Here is a 26,668-nt window from a genome sequence, read left to right on the forward strand (position 1 = left end):
AGTTTAGGTTTAGGTTATAGGTTAAGGTTTAGGTTTAGGTTTAGGTTACATGTTATAGGTTTAAGTTTATGTTTAGGTTATAGGTTGAGGGATTTGAGAATAGGTTTAGGTTTAGGTTTAGGAATTCGAGTTTGGGTTTGAGTTTAGGTTTAAATTATAGGTTTAGGGATTTGAGAATAGGTTTAGGTTTAGGTTTAGGAATTTGGGTTCGGGTTAGGGTTATAGGTTTGGGTTTAGGCGTAGTTTAAGTTAAGTGAATTAAGTTTAGGTTTAGGTTTAGGTTACAGGTTATAGGTTTAGGTTTAGGTTATATGTTATAGGTTTAGGTTTAGGTTTAAGTTTAAGTTATAGGTTTAGGAATTTGAGAATAGGTATAGGTTTAGGTTTAGGAATTCGGGTTCGGGTTAGAGTTATAGGTTTGGATTTAAGTGTAGGTTTAAGTTAAGTGAATTAAGTTTAGGTTTAGGTTATAGGTTTAGGTTTAAGTTTAGGTTACGGTTACAGGTTATAGGTTTAGTTTTAGGTTTAGGTTATAGGTTGAGGGATTTGAGAATGGGTTTAGGTTTAGGTTTAAGAATTCAGGTTCGGGTTTGGGTTTAGGTTTAGGGATTTGAGAATAGGTTTAGGTTATAGGTTATAGGTTTAGGTTTATATTTCACTACCAAAAAAATGGTCTAAGCCAACGGACTTGGTGTGGCTTTAGCTACGACTAAAATCCGTTGGCTTCACCGACGGCTAAAATCTGTCGGCGAAGGTCACTAATCCATCGCCATAGGTTCAGTTTTGAATGGTGGACGTCCAACCATCTAGATGTTTCTCATTTCGTGGTTTAAGTGAGACTTATTTAGAGCTCATATTTGGGGATCAACCCCAGAATGATCTTGGAAAATGGATGGACGGCGTGGATGAAAAATATACATCATGGTGGGGCCCATAGAGCCCTCCCCTCTCCAAAGATAGGTTTACCGTTTTTTTCTTTTGTAAAAGCCTGTGAGTTTTGTATAAGATGTTAAATAGTGGTGACTCGTTCATGAAATTAGTGACAATGATGTAGAGTTATCCAGACCATTCAAATAATTTGTCTAGTTTTAGGTGTTTAATATTTTTAATTTTCTTATATAATCAAATCTTAACCGTCCATAAATTGGTCCCTCTTGCATGTACGACTGTTAACAGACATTTTTGTTATAAACAATGGTAAACGTACACTATCTCGGATTTGAAAAGTTATCTGATGCAGAAGAGGATTCGGGATATCAAGCGGCATTTGCCCCCACTTTCCCAAATCGCTCGTGCCATTTCTCTCCCAAACCCTTCTTCCCTCGCCCCATCCCCAAATCGCGCACCCATATCCCTAAATCCCGAAAGTCTCTCTCTCTTCCTCTCTCCAACGTCTCTCGATCTCCCTTCTCCACTCCGGCCTCTCTTGATATGGCTTCCATTTCCATTGCTTGTTGAAGACGCGGATCTCTCGGTCGTTGCCCTCCTTGCTGGAACACGCCAAAGTCCGAGAAGGCCCGCAAGAGAAGAAGCACCAGCAACAGCCGCAACAGTAGCTCCCCTTCTCCAATAGCCGCAGCAGTATGCTACTCTCCCTCTCTCTCTCTCTCTCTCTCTCTCTCTCTCTCCTGGTTTCATCATGTCTGAAATATCTTGCAGAGTGTGATGGATGATACGCACGCACTTAGAAATTGCATACATGTCATACATGGTGGAAAAATCTGATCTGCGTCTTGCGGGTGGTCTGGTTTTTGGTTTTGTTCTGGTTTTTTTTTTTTCGGTATGGAGCTCTGCACGTAGAGAGTTTTGTACTCTATCAATAGTAAATACACCTGTATTCTTTTCTTTCCAAGCCTTCAATGGGAACTGAATTAGTTAACATCTGTAAGATGTATTTTTGATTAAGGCTGGGGAAAGAACCATATTTCTAGGATTGAGTGACTAAGACTTGTCTGACTTGTAAAAAAAGACTGTTGACCCTCTGCATGTTCTTTCAGTTCAAGACATTTAAATGGCTTGATTGTAGTTAACTGACAAATGAATGCAGAAATGAAAGCAAGAAACATCTTTGTTTACGATATTTTCTGTAGTAGTTATACAAAAATATAAACAATGTGAGAAATGGGAATAAATAAAGGTAGGCATCCGTAAGGGGAGAATCTTTATTTCCGTTGAATGATTGTTACTCTATCTCCGATTTTGTCAGAGATGTTGCATGTCATGTATGTGTATGAAGTCATTTATCTTTTACTCATGTAACTACATTGTCCATTACCTGCAGCATGCCTACCTTATATTCAGTGCTGGTTTTAAAAACAACTATTTACTTTTGTTGTGCTGCTTTACAGGGTGCCTTTGTTTGGAGTCGCAAAGCATTGGTTTCAGAGGTGAGAGGCATACTCATTGCCTTCACATCACTGCTACTCAACAGATCACTTATGAAGAAGACATTTAAACCAAATTGAGGACCAGTAATTCTTCTTCTTCTTCTTCTTCTTTAGTACGGAAGATGTTCGACTCCATTCCTCAAAAATTGCATTTTTCTTCTCTCCATTCCTCAAAAATTGCATGGTCGTACCAGCCTGATGGATGATTGGATCTCACCCCTATGTTCATGAAAAGGGTGATGTTCTAACTCAATTTTTGTGCCATAGGGAGTATGGAAGATTTCTAGAAGCCATAGCCCGAGAAGGTAGTCTGTTGTTCTTCATTTGGTTTCTTTGCAAACATCTAAATTATCCACCTATCCTATCCAACTTGAACCACTCAATCTTTTGGATGATTGGATCTCACCCCTATGTTCTTGAAAAGGGTGATGTTCTAACTCAAATTTTGTGCCACAGGGAGTATGGAAGATTTCTAGAAGCCGTAGCCCGAGAAGGTAGTCTGTTGTTCTTCATTTGGTTTCTTGCAAACATCTGAATTATCCACCTATCCTATCCAACTTGAACCACACAATCTTTTGTAAAATTTTGAAATTGTTGTGCCTTTATGTTCTCATTGCCTTGGATTCTCTGAAGGCTTCATGAAAAATCACTTCTTAAGAACCAAAAGAAACATGGTGCTTGATCAACGGAGATGTTTTTGGTTTAATCCAGTAATGGTATGTGTGGGGCCAAATTTTGGTAACTGGAGCTTTTGGTGTGGTGCACACATCATGACATGAATCTCTCTCCTGTCAAACGATCTTCGCTACCTGATGAATGTGCAATTACAACTGATGGTTAACAAGTAAAGGGGCCCGGTCTGATGTTTACATTTATTTGATTGTTGTCATGTGCTTTTTGTGGGGGATCACCCATAAGCCATGTGGCCCATCATATGGGTCATTTTATCATCCAAAGGCAAGCCTCATATGTTCAGTTCATTTGCTCATTTGCTCAGACCAAATGTTTTTTGTTGTTGTTGTTGTTGTTGTTGATGGAAGACTAGCATTTTTTTCTATGCCCCAAATAACACCTGCTTCCTTTGGTTTTCTGTAGTTTTTACTCCTTTTTGGCTTTGTTGTGTAGGCCTGCAAGAGGAAGAAGCACCAGCAACAGCCGCAGCAGCAGCTTCCCTTCTCCAAGAGCCAATTAGCACCTTGGTTCTTAGCAGGTAGGTATGCCTCTCTCTCTCTCTCTCTCTCTCTCTCTCTCTCTCTCTAGGTTTCATCATGTCTGTTGGGTGCAATCTGGGAAGCGAAAGGCTGGAACATGCAGAAAGTAACTTCAGAAGCTGGAAGTTGGTGCTGATATCAAAGACACTATAGGTTGGTGGGTTTTGGTGTCCAGAGAGTTGTGTTGGGTCTTCAGTACTCAAGTATGGGCTGGTTAGTTTGGGCATTTTACTTTAGAACATGTATGGTGCTATTGACATAGGTGGGTTATGGATAAATTCCTACTTGGATTTTTTTAGTATCCCCGAAAGCATTGAGGCAGTTGAATTTGGTCATGATATAAACATGCACTAGAAACATATGGTTATAAATGCATGGATTGTTCATATATTTACCTGTTGGTTATTATCTCTGCTATCATTTAAGTACTGTGAGATGGTTTGGCATTCATTTATTGGATTTTTCTACATGAAGAACATGTCATTGTTCTTATTCTTTTAAAATTTTAAAAATGTTTTCAATGTGCAAGCGGCAGTCTCCAGTATGTATTCATTGGATTAAAATGACCTCTTATTTCTTTGAAAACGGTAGGCATGTTATTTGGGCCAATTTGTACTTTTGTAGATTATTTGCTTGTTTTTTTTGTCGTCACTGCCATCAATTTAATGGCCACAATATTATCATTTGGATGGAATTGTCTAATAGGAGTAAAAAATTAGATGACAAATGGGAAATGCTTATCATCTTCCCCACATGCTGCTAAATACACCTTATGCATGTTTGGTGATCCACATCATTAATCTGCTAGATACACCATTGAAGGGGCCCCAAATTGCCTCAAACACAATCCAAATCCAACAAAAAAAGGACAAGTGAATGACCACTACCAAAAAACTGGGCAAAGCCGACGGACTTGGACTTGGGGTACTTGGTAATTTTGGAGTCCTTGGTTAGGGTTTGGGCTGAAAGTACTAGTGCTAGAGCCGACGCTTTCGGAGTCTGTAGTCCGAACTCATTCTTTTGAAAAATAGAGAAATGGGAATATTAGTAAATATGGATTTTCTTGTTAAGAAGAAAATGGAAGATGGATTGAAAAAACATAAAAGAGATTTTTTTTCCTCCTTTTTTGCTTCAAGAGAGAGACGGAGAGGTACTCATAAACATTATGGTATGTTCTCTTCGAAGCAGCCATTGATCGATCTCCCTCCAATAGCTGAAGAGAATAGAAGAAATTAGAGCACACAAAGTGAAAGGTACTCTCTCTCTCTCTCTCTCTCTCATTTTCTCTTTTAAGGGCCAGAAATTGGTACTGCTATGGAGCCCACATTGATGCATGTATTGTATATCCAAGCTATCCATCCATATTTCTGCTCCTTTTGAGGGGAAAAAAAAAGGTACGTCCAAATCTCAAGTGGACCACAGTGCTAATTGAATTCCCACCATTAAAAATTTCGTAGGGCTCAATGTAATACCCGCCGTGAGTTTATTTGCCATCAAACTTGTTGATCAAGACACAAGGACCTGGATGATGGGAAAAACAAATATCAGCTTCATCAAAAACTTTTGTAGCCCACAAAAATTTTGTAGCAGTTGAGATTCAACAACTACCGTTCCTCCAATATGGTTCACCAGATATTTGGATCTGTTTCATTTTTTTGGATTGGTGAACGAGATATTTGGATCTGCTTCATTTTTTTGGATCATGCTCTAAAATGATCTGAAAAAATGATGGAAGATGTTGATATACAATATATACATCAAGGCAGGGCTGATTCAATACCACTGATAAAGCTACTGTGATTGGATCTGCTCATTTTTGGTTTTTCCTATGTAACAGGGGACTTCACTTCTTTAAATTTTACTGCATTGATGCTTGTCCATTTCTGTGCACCCAACAATCCTGTATGCAGCTCATATAAAGATGTTTTTTTTTTCTTTCTAATTGTTTAGCACATTTCATTTCGGTTAACTTGTCATCTGAAGCTTACAGTTCAAGTTCTGTGATATTCTTACATTTGCAACTTCTTTTACTTTTACTTCTTTATTACTTGCATCAACTTCTAAAGTTACCCCCCAGTAATTCCGACAAACCGCTCAGCTTATTTACTGTAGTTTATCTTTGTTTTGCTTTTCTATCAGCAGCTCAGTTATCTTAGCTGTAGAGAGTAACAGTTTTACTGTGAAAACTTATTTCAATGTTGGAAGTCCTTTTATTGAAAGTACCAGTACTGAGTCTAGTGTCTACACCTGTTGCAGGCCCTGGAGATGGAACCTTGCATGCATGGAGCATCAGCAGATGCAATGAGGCTGCCACTAAAATCTTGGCCCGTCAACTCATCCGTCTGAGGTAGCAAATCACCAACTTGCAAGGGAGTTGTGCACAGATCAGAGGGGTAGCAACTCATGCACAGGTCTGAATTTCTAACAACAACACAGTGTGGTTAATTCTCTGTAATTGGCTTTCATTTATCTGCTTCTATAAACAACATTTGATTTTATTTTTATTTTATCTTTTCAGGCCATGTATTCCAATACTTCCATCTCTATTGGAATGAAAGGTGCAAGCAAAGCAATGGCAGCTATGAATAAAGTATGTACTTTTGCTTACATGTAACGGACCATTAGATGTGATTTAACTTTTATTGTCAATGTCCAAAAATCAAATGTAGAGTTCAAGTGTACAGCTTCCCAAGCTTACCAATGCAAGTCATCTGTGTTTATTGTATGATCATTTACCTTGCCTTTTCCTCTCTTAATAGTGAAAATATTGTTTGTCTCCTAGGGTAGTATAATGTTTCTTGTACATTCGCTTATGACCTTCCAAATACATTGGTGTTTTCAGCAAATGGCACCAGCAAAGCAGGCCAAAGTGATGCAAGAATTCCAGAAGCAGTCAGCACAAATAGACATGACGGTAATTTTTGTTGATACTAATTCCTACTCTGAGCTTTCAATACTCTTTATATTTATTAGCTTACACTGCATTTCGATGCACAAGCAAATTGAATTGTGAATATTTCATTTAGTACTCATAGCGAGGAAACTGCCCCAAAATTTAGGACATGGTACATCCCACATGGATACAACATATATGTCATTTGCATGATGAGTGGAATGATAAAATAGGAAAGTATGCATATTGACACAGGTATAAAAAATATCAATGGATGAAGCATCCATAAGCTTTTGACGCTTTATAATATATACGCATTATTCTGGAGACATTTTGTGGAAATATGTAGAAATATGAGAAATATGAAAAGAAACATATATCTGTGGGTTATCAGAATCAAAGTGTCCATGAGGTTGTGGAAGTTTAGTAGAAATATTTAAGAAATGAAAATGCATGTATTGTGACACATCACAGCCTAGTTGTCCCTGAGGTTTTTGTGATGTCCATGTGGTCATCAGATCAATCCTCCAGATCACTTAATCATCTGTCCCACTTGCATAGATCATCGAAGTTGAAGTGCCTGGAAGGTTCTTGTAGTATGCATGGTGGGCCCATCAGATCAACTGCACATATCCCTAAAATTATGAGCCCCCCACTTGTACTCTGTATCAAAATTGAAGTGTATGTGAGTTTTTTTTGGCATCCATGCAAGGGCCCATCAGTTGAATGTGGACTGTGTTTCTAGATTTAAAGCCAAAGACTTCAAGAAAACCCCCACAGGTCAAGCAGTAAAAAAAAAAAAAACAAGGAGACTTGAATGATATGTGGTCTCTTTGTTTTTAAGGCATATATCCAATCCAAATATTTGGAATTTGGATGATATATTTGATTTTGATTTCTTCCTTTTCTATTTTGTAGACTTACCTTCTCAAATAGGTTGGTTCGTTCAAAGCTTTGGAGAAATGGGTATATTTAGTTTTGGATGTGTGCGTTGATTAATATACATTCATAATTAGATATACCAATTTCTCCAGTCCTAATGAACCAACTTATTTGAGAAGGAAAAGTCTACAGAAAAGAAGAAATCAAAATCAAAATCAAATATATCATCCAAGTTCTTATATTTTTTAATTAATGAGAATCGCCGACAGTTTTTAGCCGTCGACAACTCCGACGGTTTTTATCCGTCGGCGAGCATCGCCGACGCACCCTTTCCCGACGGACCTTGCGACGGGTAGCCGTCGGAGAAGGTCATTGCCGACGGTTTTTAGCCGTCGGCGTTGCTCTGTTTTTTTGGTAATGTTCAAGTTGTAGGTTATAGGTTTAGGTTTAGGTTTAAGTTATAGGTTTAGGGATTTGCAAAACACAAGTTCTTACCACTTAGATAGATCAGCACTTGCTTTATATATCCTTACACAAGGTTTCTATTCTTTGATCGATGGTAACAATTACCTTTGGGTAGAGATGAATTGTTTAGCACTCCTATCAGGAGCTTCAAGCCGAATGTGAGTTGTGCCATTGCATTGGCGTCCGTATTCTCTTCTCTCAGTATATAATCTATGATGATTTCATCGAAACATTAAATCAATTTTTGGGTAGTAATTAGATATGGGATTAAATTATCATTGGTACATTTGTACGTTCCTTTGATCTGGTTAACGACCAACTGAGAATCACCGTAAACTTCTACTGCCTTTTCTTTAAGATCATGCTATATGTCTGAACCGATTATCAAAACTTTATATTTGGCTTGATTGTTCATACATTGGAATTCTAATTGAAATGCCGACTCTTGTTTTTCACTAATTGGGGTTGTGATGCTAATTCTTGCCCCAGTCAATTGATATGTTTTTGACCCATCAGACATCAATTTTCATGCTGCAAGACTTGTCATATGTATGTCGATTGATTCATTAGCAGTTAAATTTGTATATTTTAGTCAAGTGATCAGCCAAAAATTGGCAATAACTTGTCCTTTTACAATTTTTTTAGGCACATAATTAACGTTGAATTCAGATAAATCTAAAATCCATTTGCCTATTCAGCCTCCAAATAGGCCAAGTTAACATGTATCTAACAAGATCAGTGGAAGAAATTATATTAGTATTAAACAGAAGATAATGTCATAACTTAGTTGCTTAATAGTATAGCGATAAACAAATTTTCAACCGGTATTCGTTCAATTGCATGCTTGAAGTAATAAACAACTTGTTCAATAGGCATATACATTAGACATCGTTCAATAAAATATTTGAGTTTTTTTCATGTTATTTTCATTTGGCTGTCTTGGTGTAATCCTTTTTATTTTTCCATCTATGAGAAATCCATCTTTTCCAACAAAATAAGGACCCAGTCATGCATCTACCAAACAGGCCCTAAGCAATCATCCATAATTATGTTTTTTAAAGCAATCATAGATAGTCGAAACAAAAAACCATGCATCATGCAAAATGTAAATGGATTATTTTTCACATCATGGAAATACATGCAGGACTATCCTACTTGTAACTGAGATCACAAGAGTCAATCTGTGCAGGGATTTCTGACGTCAACGGCAGCTGCGCACGTAAATGGCCGATGGTTCCATGGATACTAGTGATGAGGAAGGACTTCAAATCTCCACATGTGTGAGTGAGACACGTGTGGAAGAAACTCGTTCACACGCCAATTGCATGAACGCTCACCATAGTTATTGCTTATTTATAATAAAAAGACGAAGAGGGAGAAGGGGTCTTAGGAATATTGGAAATATTAGAAAAGATAATTATATTCATCTTTCGTATATGAGTAGTACAGAAGGAGCCTTCATTAAACTCTCGTGTACAGAGTTGTGAGAGAGGGTTTTTCTCCACACGTGTGGCTTCCTTACCACGTGAGGGGAGTTAGAAGTTCTTCCTCATCAGGTAGGAGATCCTACGTGGACAAGTCCTGCGAAATTCTTGTCAGGGATAGGGCAGCCGGGATCTGCCTTCGGGACGTAGACGCAATTGGAATGATGGGAAGGTGGAGGGAGGGCTCTCCGGAGGGACTGAAATGGGAGACCATGAGTCGGGGATATTCTCAGTCCCTCCAAAGGTCTAGTTGCTTCAAGAGGCTGAGAATTCAGAATCAGGAAGATGAAGAAGTAGGATACAAGGGATGTTATAGTAGAAGGATTTCTTTTGTAAAACTCCATGTTTGAGATTAGGATAGGTTGAAGGGAAGTTTTTCTTTATGTGGGTTTTCTGGGAAAGAGATGGAATGAAAGGAGGAGTCGTTTTAATGAAGGTGATGAGAATGAAAGGAGGGGTTGCTATATATAGAGAGAGAGGTGATGAGGGTTCTGGCCTTCAATTTAGAGTAACTACAAGGTCCTGATACCACTTTCTACATGTGCGCCACGCTTCGGAGTTCTAGAACGCCGATCGATTTCCAGTCGCAGGATGTTCCTGCACTCAGAAGCTACGTGGGGCCCACCCTGATGTTTGCGAGAAATCCACCCCGTCCATCCGTTTTTCTCTCTCATTCTAGGATTAAAAAATAAAAATGAGAGAGATTCAAAACTCAAGTGTGCCACTCAAGAGTCAAAGGTTGGTAAAGAAATGCCCACTGCTGAAATCTTCCTGGGGTCCACCTTGATGTTTATCTGCCATCCAAACCATTCATAATTTGATTCCAACTTGATGAAATGAAAGCACAAAAATCTTAGACTGATACGAAACTCTTCTGGCCGTATGAATGTTTCAACGGTGGTGGTCGTTTAATCCACAAATTTTGCTTTTGTGTGACTCACTTGAGTTTTGGATCCTACTAATTCTTCGTTCCCTTTGCTAAAATGAGCTGAAAAAACGGATAGACGGAGTGGATTTCTCACAAACCCCATGCAGATTTGTTCAGACGCAATCCGCGTCCATTTATTGGGAGGGGAACCTCATTGCGTGGTGTGCCACACACCACCGGTGGTATGTTGACGTCACCAAGTTCTGTGGGCCACATGATATATATGTTATATCAAAACCGTCCGTCCATCTGGAGAGATCGTTTTATTGCATACCACGCAATCCACTTCATTAGTAGGAAACAGGGGCTGACTCCGAAAATATGGTCAGAACTATACATATCTGATGTCGTATTCACCTAAAAATAAACGGGTAGAAATAGTGCTCAGTAACAGTCTTAATTAACGGGAAATCTTCCATTCAAAGCTTGAGGTGGGATCCATTATCAGTGGATCGGAACCTAGAGATATAATCCTAACTGTTCGAAATTGCAGCCACTAGATTAGGAGGCGGATTGGCTATGGCTACTGGTCGGTGCTATGTGGGCCCTACCATGATGTATGTGTTTCATCCAGTAGCCAAACCGCACCCATTGGATTAATGAGTGTTTTTTGGATGGGTGGGTTGTTTTTTCTATTCCTGGAGTGTTTTGTACTTTTATATCATATCTACTTGGAAGATTCAAAGATTCGGATGAGTGGATGGGTGGGGTAATTTTTTATTTTTTATTTCTCATTTCTTTCAACTTCAATGATTCAAAGACTCAATAATCCCAGCGAGTAGGTGGGTGGGTGGGTGGTTTTTTTTTTCAGTGGTGTTACTTCTTTCGGACAGTATGTTTTTTGAATGGGTGGTTTTTTTTTTTTTACGATTTTTTTTTTTTTTTTTTTTTTTTTCTAACTTCTTTCAATTTCAAAGAATCGGAGAGTAGATGGTGGATGTGTGGTATTTTTATTTTTATTTTTTTGCTCTACTTGCATTACTTGAAATGTTTGATTCGACAGAGCAGGAGCGGATTAGGTAATACCCGGCCTCACCCAAGACCGAGCGGCCCTTGCCGTGGGTCCACCTTGATTTATACATTCTGTACCATGCCGTCCATCCATTTTTTGTTGGATCATTTTAGAGCATGATTCCAAAATTGAAGAAGATTCAAATCTCAGGTGGATAATACTCTTTGAAACAATGGTGATTGAATGCCCTATCTTAATTATTATTATTTAAAAAAAAAAAAAACAATTATCATATTGATCCAAAACTTTAGCTCATTAATGGTCAATCAACACTGTTTCCTATGGTACGGTCCACCTGATAATTAGATCTACTTCATTTTTGGGACAGGGCGCTAACATGACAGGAAAAAGGTTGGGCTGCGTGGATACAGAATAGATACATCAAAGTAGGCTCTACTGTAATGGCCGCACCATATGGGGTTACGCCGAGGTCTCACCCAATCCGTATCAAATCTCACCCCGTCACCACCGAAATCGGATTGCGTACTGAGTTATTCAGTACGCTCTTACGGTACTGAGTAAACTCAGTTGGGCCCACTGTGCATGTATTTTGTTTATTCATGCCGTATGTCCATCCGTTTTTCCAGATCATTTTAGTTGTTGACTTAGAAATTGAAGAATATTCAAAGCTCAAGTGGACCACACTATAGGAAACAATGGGAATAATGATTTCCACACTTAAAACCTTCCTATGGCCCACAGTAATGTTTATTTGTCATCTAACCTGTTAATAAGATCACAAGGACATGGATGAAGGGAAAACAGAAATATCAGCTTGATCTAAAACGTACCGTGGCCTCTAAGAATTTTTCAATGGTAGGTGTTCAATTCATACTTTTTCCTATGGTGTGGTCAACTTGAGCTTTTTATATGCTTCATTTTTTTATCTCATGCAATAAAATTATTTGTTAAAACGGATGGACGGAGTGGATAAAATACATAAACTACGGTGGGCCCCACAGGTTTTACTCAGTACACTTAGGGCCTGTTTGGATTGACGTATACTAGTGTATTATATTATATCCAAGTACTGTTCATGTATAGGTTCGAGAGAAATCATTATACATCCACATCAACATATGATAAATCAATGTTTGGATCAGAGTGCTTGTTTGGGCAGGTATACAAATGCATCCAGTGATCAATGTTTGGATACGACGTATTAGGGCTATGTAGTATATATACATATAATATTGAGGCCGAATAGAGCTGGCTATTCCCATTGTCAGGCTTCTCAAGATTGATTGTCAGTGCTATGTGGGCCCCTCAATGATGTCTGTGACCCATCCAGGCCGTCCATCTATTTTACAGTTGTCAGATCATGTTTAAATTAGGGTCATGTACCTAATCGATGTCGTCCGAGTAAAGTATTGGGACACATATAGGATCTAACATCAGCAACATTTTCATGTTTGGAAGGTGATCTAATTCCAACCGTGCATCTACGAATTGTGGGACCCATCATGATATGGCCCACTGTTTTTTATCCGTACAATCTCGAGAAAACCAACACGTAGAATAGAAGTTGATAAATCATGAAAAAAATAGAAAAAAAATATGTGACAAATTAAAAGTTGTTAAAACCTTGAACATGTGATTGGATTGTCGATCCAATCTGCTAGACAGTTGAACGAGTTCAAATGTAAGTTCCAAAAAATGATCTTCTTTCATAACTCCGATTCGGTAAATGAAATCTCACTTTGCCCTAATCCAACTCTCCGAGAAGTGTATTGACTATATTATGAATCTCAAATCTTCGGAAGAAAACCGGAGGAGCTGACTAGCCACATACAATAGAAGGTAGATGATCAGGAGCGATGAGGGAGTAGAAATATTTTATTGTCTATAGATACAAACCCTTGTAAAAGAAAGAAGCTTTCGCACGTGAATACTGCCTCATGAATAGACTACACTGCATGATGCACTGCCGTCTAACTTTACATTACCGCCGTTTGAAAATTTTGATCTCGTGAGGTATTCGCATGCTTCGTACTCCACGGACTTGAACTCCAATTCAAACAATATTGTATATGGTATATTTTCACATTTAATACAATGTAATTCAATCCCGACCATCAATCCAAACAGGCCCTCAACGTACTGAGTTACTTAGTACGCAATCCGCTTTCGTCACCACTGAGGGTGATGAGAAGCGGATTTCTTGCAAAAGCCTTTGGTGGAAAGTTGATGCGCTGGGATGTTAGATGGGACTACCATGATGTTTGTGAGAAATCCACCTCGTCCATCCTTTCTTTATAGATCATTATAGGACAAGAAACTTAAAATTACAGTCATTGATCAGGTTTAAACATTTATATAGCCACAAAATTTTCGTATCAAGCTAAGTTTTTGTTTTTTCACTTCATCCTAGTGGGATTGACCTTATAAATGGTTTGGATGGCATATAGACATAAAGTTGGAGACTAAAAAGTTTCAACGGTAGGCAACTCTTTCTCCAATTTTCCCTCCCACATGCCACCTTGATTTTTGAATCCACCTAATTTTTGATCTCGTGTCCTAAAATAATTCAGCAAAATAGATGGACGGAGTGGAATTCTCACGAACATCACAGTGGGCCCCACTTAGCATCCTGTAACTTCTTACTTAAAAGGCTTTCCCTGTAAATCACAGAGCTAGACTATGCGTCCCACGCTTTTTGTACACGTGTCATTTGTGTGAAAGATAACTATTATGGGGAAACCTGAATAAGGACAACTAGGGTTGTCCTGAGTTATCTGAATTAGCTATTAAGGCCTAGGAAGGAGAACATTGTGTCAGGTGCAAGCCGACCTTCGATACACCTATAGGCTGGCCGAGATGAGCTCTTGATCTCGTCTTCGTTTTCGTCCTCATCTGAAGACGACGACATTCAATGAACTCTGACCCTGATCGTTCCGATGGTAAACTCTGACTACTATTGCTCGGTCCCAGGCTTAGGCAAGACGAGGCCGAGCCCAGGTCGTGACGCTCCGAGTACTGAGCTTGGGCATTACCCTAAATGCGGATGTGACCAAAGATCTCGCCTGAGGATAAACGCCCTTAAGACATGATATGCTAAACGACGTAAAGATTACGGATAATATCCCCATGATTACAATATTCGCATGATTGAGCAAATCGTGCCGAGATTAACGGACGCGATCCTCTCTACCCATAGGTATAAATATTAGGGGACCCCATTGCAACAGGTACGCAATATCTCACACCGTCTCTCTACATTACGCGACTTAGACCCAGATTCCCTAGCCTAACTTAGGCATCGGAGGGTCCCCTGTTTAAAGTCAGGGTCTCCTTTGCTCACCTTTTTGTGCAGGACTAGGGTCCGTTCGAGGCTTGTAGCATTGAGTGGAGGGTGGTCCAGATTTTAACCTCAACAATAACTATGGTTATATCTTTGGCCTAAAAAAAGGAGCACGAATTGGGTATAATACCTTCCAGGGCTTGGCACATGCAGGGGCTTTGAGGAGCCACCGTGATGTATGTGTTTTATCTACACCATCCTTCTATTTTGTTGTATCAGTGTAATATATAAGTCCACCATTGAAACCTTTATAAGGCTCACCGTGACGTTTATTTTTAATCTTACCTATTCATAAGTCAGATAGATCTAGATGAAGGGAAAGCACAAATATCAAATATCAGCTTGATCAAAGACTCATGTGGCTCCTTAGAAGTTTTCAATGGTAGCCATTTAATCCTAAACTTTTGATGCTCTAAAGAAGTTACCATTAAATCCTAAACTTTTGTGGCCCTTACGAAGTTTTTAACGGTAGGCATTTAATCATTATTTCACTTCAACCTTGGATCTGCCTCATTTCGGACTTATACCATATGGACGTTGGATCTCAAACAAAATCAACTCGTGACTTCCACGGGTGCCTTTTTCAAGGGCTTTAGGTGTTTGAGTATTTAAGAGTGTTTGATTGAGTCGCCACTAGCCAGTCACTCCATCTCTATAATTAACTAGACCCTATAGAAACGTTATGGTAGAAAGGATTCAAAAATACTTCACCCTAAAGTGACTTTTTGATTTGCATTTAGAGATTTAAGGTAAAGATTGCAGTTACAAAGAGGGATTGTGTTACGCATCTACTCTACCCGTACGAATGTGCAGTGTCTACTTCGTAGAATTCAACTATGTATAAAGAATAGCTCTAGCTCTTACACTTTGAATATGTATAGTGTAATGCTAGATGTATAAGTAAGCACAATTTTTTTATGAGCATGATCTGATTATATCTGCAAGCTACAGAACATATGTTTATACCGATTGGATAAACAGATGGATATGCGATGTGATGCTTCTGATGTCATAACTATTGACCAAGGCTTTTGATAGGCAGGATCCGATTATATCGATAAGCCACAAGACATATGCCTTGACTGACAGAGTGAAATGCAAAAATAAGTGATCATACCAAGCAACGAGGTGGAGAAGGAAATAGATGTTGCACAATTCTAATATTAGAATTGGTCGAAGCTGCCCAGAGTTTAAACGGTTGGATGGACAATATTGTCACAAGGATTAGTTTAAGCAGCTCAAATTGAGATCTCGTTAGCTTGAGAAGCTAGGATTAGGGTTGAACTAGGACTAGGCTCTCTTTCCTTGCTCTCACTCTCCATAGTGGAGGGATGGGATTACTAAGACTTTAGAGGCTATGAACTTGTTGGATTATTCTTATTGGATGCTTGTTGTTATTGAAACGAGAAGGGGAGGGCGAGTACTTCCTAGCAAGTCTAGGTTCAATCAAGGGTGAATGGTTGAGATTCTAAAGTGCCATGTGACGTGATCTGAATGGATAGATGGCTTAGTAAAAGTGTGATTTTGGGTTCAAACAAGTGACAAAGAGGTAATTATGCATTTTCACTCATGCATACATTACAAGGGGAGGTATGGCACTCGTGGAGAGCTCCCTGCCAAAATATGGGGTATGTGGCAAGCGGCAGTTAGACCGGCCCCCAAGGCATAACTTTTCCCCTGTTTTGGCCGAATGGGGGGGGGGGGGGGGGGGTTCCCATATGTGCGAGGGACCTTTGTCTGTCGTGATGTTCACACATCGTCTAGGTTGCAAAATTTCTATTGAGCTTATGGGTTTGGACTTTAGGCTTGGTCTTGGGTTTGTCTAGGGCTTAGGTTGACTAGGTGAGTTGACTCAGTGGGTTAACTTGCTTAAATCAGGTCTAGAAAGTCCTAGGGTTTGAGTTTATAGGGGTCTAGGATTTAGGATCTAGGTTAAGGTTTTTAGGATCAAGGTTTGAGTTTGAGGTTTAAAGTTTAGGGTTTGCATCAATGTTTAGGTTTAAGGTTTGGATCTATGTTTGGGTTAAGGGTTTGTCCATCCTTCAAGATCGTCCAATTTTGTTAACTTGTCAGCATTAGGTGAGGTGTCTACATAACCCAAAATGATATGGGAAAATGAATAGACAGTGTGGATAAAACCCATAGATCATTGCCCTTCGAAGCAAGGGTTGTCAATGGGTTGGGCTAGCCTGACAAGTTTTCGAGCTTGGCTCGCCTCAGGCTAGGCTCAGGTTGGGGAACTAGGCCCAAGGATTAGGTTCGTGCTTAAAATTTGAGTTCATTTTCCAAGCAGGCTAGGCTTGGACTTAGCCATCCAATAGCCTATTAGATCAGCAGCCCGTTAATTTTTCAATCCATTCAAAATTCTCTCTTGCTTCTTTTTCTTTATATAGACAAATGATCTCCATCATGAGGTCCATCATCTTCGGACACTGAATCAACAGACTAGATCTTTGTCCTCCCTTTACATCCACTAGTTCGATTTCTGTATCCATTTTTTATTTTTTCATTTTTTACCATCGGTCTCCTTTCTTTGCTCCTTGGTGGGTGTATGGAGTCACAAAGGAAGAGGCATTTTGGGATGAGGATGATGAAGACGAGAGCTTGGAGTGGCGAAGATTGAGATCAAACCGAATCCAGTAACTAAGATCGAATCTAGTAACTAAGATCCAACAATGAAATACACATCTAGAAGAGGTAGAGATTGAGCTTAGAACAAAAGAAGAAGAGGTCCAAAGGAGAAGGGTTAGATGCCCTTAAATGTGGTGATCACACTCTCAAATTTTCTTTTTCCAAAAACCTTAATGGATCATAAATGGGTTGTGCTCAGGTGGGCCACAACCTGATGTCTAGGTGAAATTTTCTTTTTTTCTAAAAACCCTTCAAAGTAAGTTTTTCAGAAGTAGTTGATGTCATTTTTAAATATTACAATAACTTTATTGTAAGAGCAATCCAAATAGTTGTTTTTGTGGATCTCATCATAGATGACCTATGCCCCAAATGACAAAAGAATTGATGACTACAATCTTCATATTTTAAGACATTTGGGCCATCTATTATCTTGTATGTTATATGTGGATCAACCATATATGTGTTGGGGATTTGTGCTGCGGAATCACACAGATCTAGATCTAGGATAACAATCCAATAACGTCAAGCAATCACAAGAGAACACAAAGATTTAACGTGGAAAACCCTTGCAGGAAAAAATCATGGCACAAAGCGACAGAAATCCACTATGAAATAGAAATTATAAGAGAGAGGACTTACCCGATTTGAACAATCTCGAATCTCACCCTTACTACACCTTTTGATAACCCTAGAACCCCTTTAGAAAGCTTTAGAATACCTTAAAATAACCTTAAGGACCCCTATTTATAGTTTATGAAACTCACGCACCCAGTCCGGAAAAGTCCAGAAACCGCTTCAAATTTACGCAATCCGCGCAGGATCTACATAACCTCAACTGGTCGAGGAACCCCCTCGACCAGTTGAGCCATCAACTCGACTGGTCGAGAGGCACAGACACCAAAAATAATAGCACACTAGACTTTGAGTCGAGCAATGCTCGACTAGTCGAGCGGCCGGTCGAGAGACCCAAAACAGATTTAAGGCATTTGTCTGACAATAATCTCCACAATGCCTTCAATTTTCAACCGCGTAACTTGCTGCCCTTTTTTCTTATCTTTGCATCACATCATAGCTTCAATCAACGCTTCGTGCACACTCCGTCCTTCTTTTACGCCATCGTCAAGCCCATATAAGTTGGGCAGAACTTGAACTTCTCTTTAGGAATGACTTTAGTAAGCATGTCTACTGGATTCATGCTGGTGTGAATCTTTTCCAGTGTGACACCTCCTTCCTTAAGCACCTGTCGGATAAAGTAGTGACAAACATCAATGTGTTTAGTACGTGAGTGATAAACAGAATTTTTAGCCAAATTGATAGCGTTCTTAATATCACAGTTAACTGATACGGCCTCCTGCTGAAGTCTCAACTGATTTATCATGCCTCTGAGCCAAACACCTTCTTTAAACGCTTCCGTCACTGCCATATATTCTGCTTTGGTCGTGGAAAGAGCCACCACGGACTAAAGCTTCGACATCCAACTAATTGCTCCACCCGCTAGTACAAACGAGTATCCTGAAGTAGACTTTCTAGAATATATACTGCCTGTGTAGTCGAAATCCACATACCCTACCAACTTTGTCTATGTTTTTTCAAAAGTTAAGACGTAATCTTTCGTACCTCAAATGTATCGAAGTAGCCATTTCACCGCTTCCCAATGTTGCTTGCCGGGGTTTAACATGTATCTGCTCACAACACCGACTGCCTGTGAAATATCTGGTCTAGTACAGACCATGACATATATTAAACTGCCAACCACATTCGAATAAGGCACATGAGACATAACTTTCTTTTTCTCATTTGATTTAAGACATCATTCTAATGAAAGCTTGAAGTGAGCCACGTGGGGAACGCTCACCGGCTTTGCTTGGTCCATCCCATACTTGATCAACACTTTTTCAAGGTATTCTGTCTGTGATAACAAAAGCCTGCTCCTTTTCCTGTCTCTATGTATATTTATGCCGAGAACCCTCTTTGTATCTCCCAGATCTTTCATCTCGAATGTCTCTAATAACTGAGTCTCCAGTACGTTGATTTCAGACATATCATGACAGGCGATCAACATATCATCAACATACAGTACTAGGATGATGAATTTTTCATCACTTGGTGTCTTGTAATAAACATAGTGATCGTATTCACTCCGAGTAAATTTCTGACTCATCATGAAAGAATCAAATTTTTTATATCACTGCCTAGGCGACTGTTTCAGGCTGTACAACGACCTCATTAACCTGCAAACATTTTTCTCTGCCCCTTTAACTTCGTAGCCCTCTGGTTGCTTCATGTAGATTTACTCTTCCAATTCTCCGTGCAGGAATGTAGTCTTTACATCCATCTATTCTAGCTCGAGATCGTATTGGGCAACCAGCGCCAACACGAATTTGATAAATACCTGCTTAACCATCGGTGCGAATATCTCTGTGAGATCGATTCATTCTCTCTGAGCATAACCCTTCGCTACTAATCTTGATTTGTATCTATCATGTTTCCTTTTGAATAACCACTTGCATCCGATCGCTTTTCGGCTTATAGGAAGCTCCACCAGCTCCCATGTGTGATTTTTGTGCAACAAGTCCCTCTCATCCTCCATAGCCACCTTCTACTTTTCTGCATCAGGCTCATCAAGAGCCTCCTGAATAGTAGATGGGTCCCCCTCATCTATAATGAGGGCATATGCAATACTAGAGTCGTCCCTGTATCTTGCCGGTAACCTGCGATAACGCGGTGGATTCCTTCTCATAGGTGGCTGCTCCACCTGATCCTGTACCTCTGTCTTCGCATCTATCTCTGCCTAAGTATTACCTGTGTTAATCTGGACATCTACGATCACCCTTTCTGCTTCCTCTTACTCCTTTTGATCATTCTTGCGAAATAGGGAGCTTTCATCGAATCTAACGTCATGGCTAGTGATGACCATTCGTCTGACCTTGTCGAATAACCTGTAACCTTTCACACCAATGCCATAGCCAACAAAGATATACTTTTTTGCCCTATGGTCTAGCTTATTTCTCTCAACTAATGGTACATGAGAGTAAGCCATACAACCAAATATGCGTAGATCTGAGTAGTCGATTTTCTAACCACTCCATACTTCCTCTAGAATTTTACATTCAATTGCCATTGAAAGAGACTGGTTTACCAAATAATAAGCCATGTTAACGGCCTCAGTGCATAGGTCCTTGCCCAACGTACCATTACTTAACATGCATCTGGCCTTCTCTAGGAGAGTCCGATTCATTCGCTCAGCCACACCGTTTTGCTCGAGCGTGTGGCGCACTGTTTTGTGCCTGATGATCCCTTTATCCTTGTAATACTCATTAAACTCAGTGGAAGTAAATTCTCCACCATTGTCAGTCCTTAAAACTTTTATTTTCTGCCCTGACTGTTTTCCACCATTCTTTTCCATTGCTTGAATATAGTGAAAACTTCAGATTTATGTTTCATTAAGTAAACCCAAACTTTCCTGGAGTAGTCGTCAATGAATGAAACAAACCATGACAACCCCCCAATGGAAACTTCCGGCGATGGCCCCCCATACGTCAGAGTGCACATAATCAAGCACTCTCTTACAAACATGTTTTCCAGATTTAAAAGACAGTCTAAATTGTTTACAATATATAAAATGCTTGCATATATCTAAATCAGAATTTTTAAAAGCTGGAATCAAATATCGATCAGAAAGTACCTTCATGCCTCGCTCGCTCATGCTGCCTAGACGAGCATGCCACATACGTAGAGACGTGGAGTCTGCAATAGCTGCTGCCGCTCTACCTGCTGAAGTACTCCCAATCAACCTGTAAAGGTTTCCGTGCCTCTGCGCTCTCATAACCATGAGTGCCCCTTTTGAAATTTTAAGGACACCATCAATACCGGTGAACTTGCACCTTATAGCCTCGAATGCACCGAGAGAAATCAGACTTTTCTTCTTATCAGGAACGTGCCTGACGTCAGTAAAGGTACGCTCTATCCCATCAAACATCTTGATGCTCACCGTACCAATAGCCACAACATTACAGGCATTGTCATTGCTCATATAAACCCGTCCACCATCGCATTCCTTGTAACTGGTAAACCAACTCTGATGAGGAGTCATATGATAAGATGTTTCTGTGTTAAGTATCCACTCGTCTTTATGATTGTCGTGTAAGTGACCAATCATGGAAACAGATAGAACATCACTACTACTTGATTCTTCATCAGATGTGACCACATTGGCCTCCTTGGAAGAAGCCGCTGAATTTTCTTTCATCGTTTTAGAATTTTTACAATCCTTCTTCATATGTCTAGACAACTCACAATTCCAATACTTTAATTTTCCTTTGCGCTTACCCTTGGATTTAGATCTAGGTCTTGAAGACCCTGTACCTCGCTCAGAATCTCTGCCCCTCGTAATCAGTGCATCGGAAGATGCCCCCATATCACCGTTTAGCTTTCTCATAGCCTTCCCTTGAAGGGCTGAGATAACGGTGTTAACACTTAGGGTTTTATTTGCGGTGTACATCGTGTTCGTGAAAGACTCATATGATGCAAGAAGAGAATTCAACAATATACATGCATGTTCCTCATCTTTGACCACTTCCTTCATATCTAGTAATTTGCACATCAATTTATTAAAGTTGCTGATATGGGCTTCTAGATCTCCACCCTCTGCCATCTTGAAGGTATAACACTGTAGCTTCAAGTGTAGGCGATTTTCAGAGGACTTCTTTTCATAAATGTTCCCTAACTTCATCCACAAATTAGCTACAGTTTTCTCCCTCAAAACATTATAGAGAACCTCATCTGTGGGACATACATGAATAGAGGCAAAAACATTACAATCAAGGTTTTTCCATTTATCATCTTTCATGGTAGATTTTCGCTCCTCAAGAGCCTTAATCTCGTCTTGCGTGGTTAACAGGCTAATCATCTTAACCTTCCATAACTCAAAATTATTTTTTCTTGAGTACTTCTCAATATCAAACTTGTCGTTTCCCATTATTACTAATCTTGCAGATTCAGATCTGTGCCCCAACAATTGCTCTAATACCACTTGTTGGGAATTTGTGTTGCGGAATCACATAGATCTAGATCTAAGATAGCAATCCAATAACGTCAAGCAACCACAAGAGAACACAAAGATTTAACATGGAAAACCCTTGCGGAAAAAAGCCACGTCACAAAGAGACAAAAATCCACTATGAAATAGAAATTACAAGAGAAAGGACTTACTCGATTCGAACAATCTCGAATCTCACCCTTGTTACACCCTTTAATAACCCTAGAACCCCTTTAGAAAGCTTTAGAATACCTTAAAATAGCCCTAGGGACCCCTATTTATAGTTTAGGAAACTCTACTTACGCAACTAGTCCGAAAATTTTCGGAAACCGCGCCTCAAATTTACGCAGTCCGCGCAGGATCTGCATAACTTCGACTGGTCGAGGAACCCCCTTGACCGGTCGAGCCATCCCTTTGACTGGTCGAGAAGCCCGGACACCAAAAATAATAGCACGCTGGACTTTGAGTCAAGCGGCTCACTTGATCAGTCGAGCCAAAAGCTCGACCGATCGACAAACCCAAAACATATTTAAGGCATCTGTTTGACAACAATATGAAGCCCACCTTTGATGTGGACAGTCTATTGTGTGAGCCAAACCTTTAAAGTGGGTTGTCCATCATATAAGGCCCCTCTTAAATGTAAAGCATTTATTGTTAGGAGCCTACGCCTGGTGCCACCCTATGCATTGTAGAATACCTCCTACATGAATATGGCTACAGATACTTATTAACCTCCATCACAGAAAATGCATTCGCAACCCCAGCAGACATGTTCAAGTCTCTATCCAGCTATACCTTCTAGTACCAAAAAATCCAATGGCAACAGTCTGAGAATTTATTTGATTAAAATAGTAAATATTCCGGGGAGGAGACACAAGCAAGCCACTGACTGAAACCTTTGCCATGATCAATTTAAGCTTTTGAACAAACACACTCGCAAAAGAATTCACAAAATCCAGGTGCCATTAACAAGCATGCAAAACACAAGTTCTTACCAAAGAGGACTAATGAATAAAAAAGCATATCAGTATTCCTGTTTTCCTAAATTTTTGCAATTGGACGAACAGAATGATGAGGTCGTTGCTGCAAGAAGAATGCATCATAAGATATCTGCGGAACTTATGATTGAATGAAAGCAAAGTTAGAGTATATGCGTGTGGACATGTACATGCACACACAACTGTAACCATGACGAATGCTTAAAGCATCGTTTGGACTAAAACACAGTTCCCGTGTGCCGCGCTCACAGTAAGTTGGCATGATGTAGAGTGGTCACGGATACTTTCATGGTAAAGATGGACCAGAGAAGGCTGGATCGTAGGTAGAAATGATCTGGACCATCAGAACCTTAAATTGGACATATCTCGTAAAACGGGAATAATTTTTCAATATATCATATGCGAGTTTGGGTAGGAGAAGCTACTTAAGCCAACCAAATTGCTACGAGGGCTTGCCCATGCCAGATTTGTAAGATTTCATTCGACGGTCAAAAGAAAGTTTTAGTTCGAATATAACTTTTGAAGTTTGAGCTGTAGGAGTCGTGCCCACTGGCGAAAAGGGCTTAGAAAAGCTAGGAAAATAACATGGTCGGGCCAAATAAGTGAGTGCCACACGGCATATAGTTAGAATGGCGTTAAGAGTATCTGGGGCTGGACTGGTGATTCCATCGCTGATGAAGGGGAAACAGAAATACATGTACGATCCAAGACTTCATGGGCGGTAATATCTGTATTTCTAAGGTGTCTGCCATCTGCAATGGTTCCACCATATATTCTGCGATGCTAGCAACATGTACATCCCGGTCGTGAATGGTGCTGAGTGATCCAGACCACTTCTATTTGGGCCTGGTCGTGAATGGTGGTATATCTATCATAACAGGTGGGTCTTGCCCAAAAGTCTCTTCTACAAAACAATTCTAAATTCTCAATTGTGGCAAAAAAATAAACAAATCAACAGTCCACGTTCAAATGATCAGAACGCTGCCACAACCGTTTCCCATGCTCGGAAGTTACTAGATTGATACCCAAAATCTAATCCTCCTTTTTCCTTTGGATATACCTTACCTACATGGAGTCCCACATGAACAACAGTCCCGATCACAAGGCCCATTTTCCCAACGTGTATCCACAGGAGGAAACTGCATACAACGTTTATGCAACCACCAGCATGTTAGCGATCCTAGCAAAGCATATCCCTTATCGGCACGCATTTGGAAGCACGTGTGCGGCGCATAATCCCAAATTCCGGAAAAGTCCAGATGCTAGGAATCATCGCTCAAGGCGAAAACAGAACTTAGAATACATGCCGATGCATTTCACTGTGATGCTTCGCAATTTTAGCCTTTCAATCCTGATTTACATCCAACAATCCAAACGGTATTCACATCCAACCATCCAAACCGTTTATAAGATGGGTTGAAATCAAATTATCTGAGTCCTTGATAATTTGACTCTTTTCACTGTTAAAAGAAATGGTAATCTTGTACTTTATATAATCAAACGGTTTTCACGCTAAATCTTTTAAAGTTTTCTTTTGGGACATCATCATCCAAAGTGAGCCCTACAACATGAACGATCTAGTTCATTGAAAAGAATCCAAATCCTAATAATAAATTAACGATGCATCATATTGTGATAGGTAGAGATGTATTGTAACAAATTTCAAAAAATAATTCCAAAGGTTACCAAGCAAACGCAAGCAAGCCATGGATAACGGGGCCGGCAATGTATGTTGGGCATCGGTCATCGATGGAGTCCTGATCGAAATCTTCTCCAAGCTAGACTTTTATTCGCTGATCCCGGCCGCAAGCGTGTGCCATTTGTGGCGCTCCGTGGCTCATTATCCGGAGTGCTGGGATTGTGTCCACTTCAATCATCATGAAAGATTTTTAGACAACTACATCAAAGAAACTGTAATACCTGATAATCGAGAGAGGACGTTCAGGGAGTCTGAATACATGATAAGGCATGTTGGAGCAGGAGCCAAGTCCATCTGTGTCCCCAGCATTGCTGACGACACAACGGTCCAGATGATTGCTGACAGGTTTGGATTCTTCGATTGATTCTAGGTACCAAATGGTCAGCCTTGTGGGCCCGGGATGCAGAGATGGTGGAATGATCAGAATTGTTCATAGATTATTCTAGCAATGCATAGTAGTCGAATGGGAACCGTTTAAAAAGGAAAGTTTAACAGGACCAATCAATGATCAGGGTTTCCCTCCAAACATAACTTTAGGAATATGAGCATCCAGAATTTGGACGATCATATCCCAATCATCTCTGCATGTGGTCCCACCGGGGCAGGCATAGCTTGTTATAAACTAGTCATATCGAAAACACTGAATCAATGCCAAAAGTGCTGAGATAGCTGGCTTGGTTGTGTTTGAAAGTGGTTCAAATATGCTTGGCTGGGATGGACCGAGGCCTATCAAGGCCGAATCATGGTGTGACCCAGTCCCATTCCAGTCAATGAGTAATGCTCACTTATCCACCGGTTCTCACGAGAACTCATGATAACTTTTTCAGAACTCATCTTCGATTATGAGCCCAAAATCTGAATGGTCCACATGCTGCAGCACCCCATGAAACCCGCAAGCCCAACTTTTAAATTTATCCAAAACTTTGGTGGGCCATGACAAAAGGAAACATTTTTCTCCCTTGATTTGTCTGAAAGTTGGGCCCTTATCATTTCATAAAATGCTGCATCACGTGGACAGTTCAGATTTTGCATTCATGTCACCAGAGATGAGTTTTGAAAAAGTTCTCATGAGTTCTCACGAAAACTGTGGTGTGTAGCTGAGCATTCTATATATAGAGAAAGAGATCAGGATGAGTCATTGGTTGGCCTGGCTTTTTCTATTTAGTATGATAGAAATCTCAGGCAGGAGGAATGCAGTATGCCGGCTGTTAATCAAATTGAGAGAAAGAGTGACAAGGCTGTTGATCAGGGGCCTACCACATCAATGACCCGTCGTATTCTTTGTTCATCCATTAGAAAAATCCACTTGCAGGCCACTCACAATGGAGGATGATAGAACTAGAACATGGAGGATTGGTCATTTGGCATATTTAACTACATGTTTAGGAATATTTTACGTTCCCTCGTGACCAAATTAAGCATATGCTTCTCCTTTTGTCTTGCACCTTTTCTTTAGAAACATGTAATCATTGTTTATTAGTCATTTTTGGGGTCAAAGGGGGTTAAAGCCCTAAAATTTCAATTCATTAACACGAATCATTTTGAATCCAATTGCATGCTAGATGCCCGTCAATTGAGTCAAATCTCACTTCGAGATGCTGATCGAATCTCACCAGCTGCTCTTCTCAATCTAATCCGAACTTGCAAGCACCTGAAGCTCATCGACGTTAAGTTCTGCAAGGCCGTCTCTGCCTCAGTAATCGAAGAAATGGGTCAATCTTGTGCAAGCCTAGTAGGCC

At 40.0% G+C, this 26,668-nt stretch overlaps 3 long non-coding RNA genes across 3 annotated transcripts; all 3 read left to right on the top strand.

Moving 5' to 3' along the window:
* Positions 1-1,322: 1,322 nt before the first annotated feature.
* On the top strand, positions 1,323-2,654 carry LOC131238681 (uncharacterized). The gene is made up of 3 exons (XR_009168019.1): positions 1,323-1,581; positions 2,349-2,387; positions 2,502-2,654. It is a non-coding gene; the product is annotated as an uncharacterized LOC131238681 (long non-coding RNA).
* Positions 2,655-2,784: 130 nt separating this feature from the next.
* On the top strand, positions 2,785-4,013 carry LOC131238682 (uncharacterized). Its single transcript, XR_009168020.1, has 2 exons — positions 2,785-2,881; positions 3,513-4,013. It is a non-coding gene; the product is annotated as an uncharacterized LOC131238682 (long non-coding RNA).
* A 2,003-nt stretch (positions 4,014-6,016) lies between these two features.
* On the top strand, positions 6,017-6,659 carry LOC131238683 (uncharacterized). Its single transcript, XR_009168021.1, has 2 exons — positions 6,017-6,188; positions 6,441-6,659. It is a non-coding gene; the product is annotated as an uncharacterized LOC131238683 (long non-coding RNA).
* The last annotated feature ends 20,009 nt before the right edge of the window (positions 6,660-26,668 follow it).

This window comes from Magnolia sinica, chromosome 3, assembly GCF_029962835.1.
Source record: "Magnolia sinica isolate HGM2019 chromosome 3, MsV1, whole genome shotgun sequence".
Classification (NCBI taxonomy): Eukaryota; Viridiplantae; Streptophyta; class Magnoliopsida; order Magnoliales; family Magnoliaceae; genus Magnolia; species Magnolia sinica.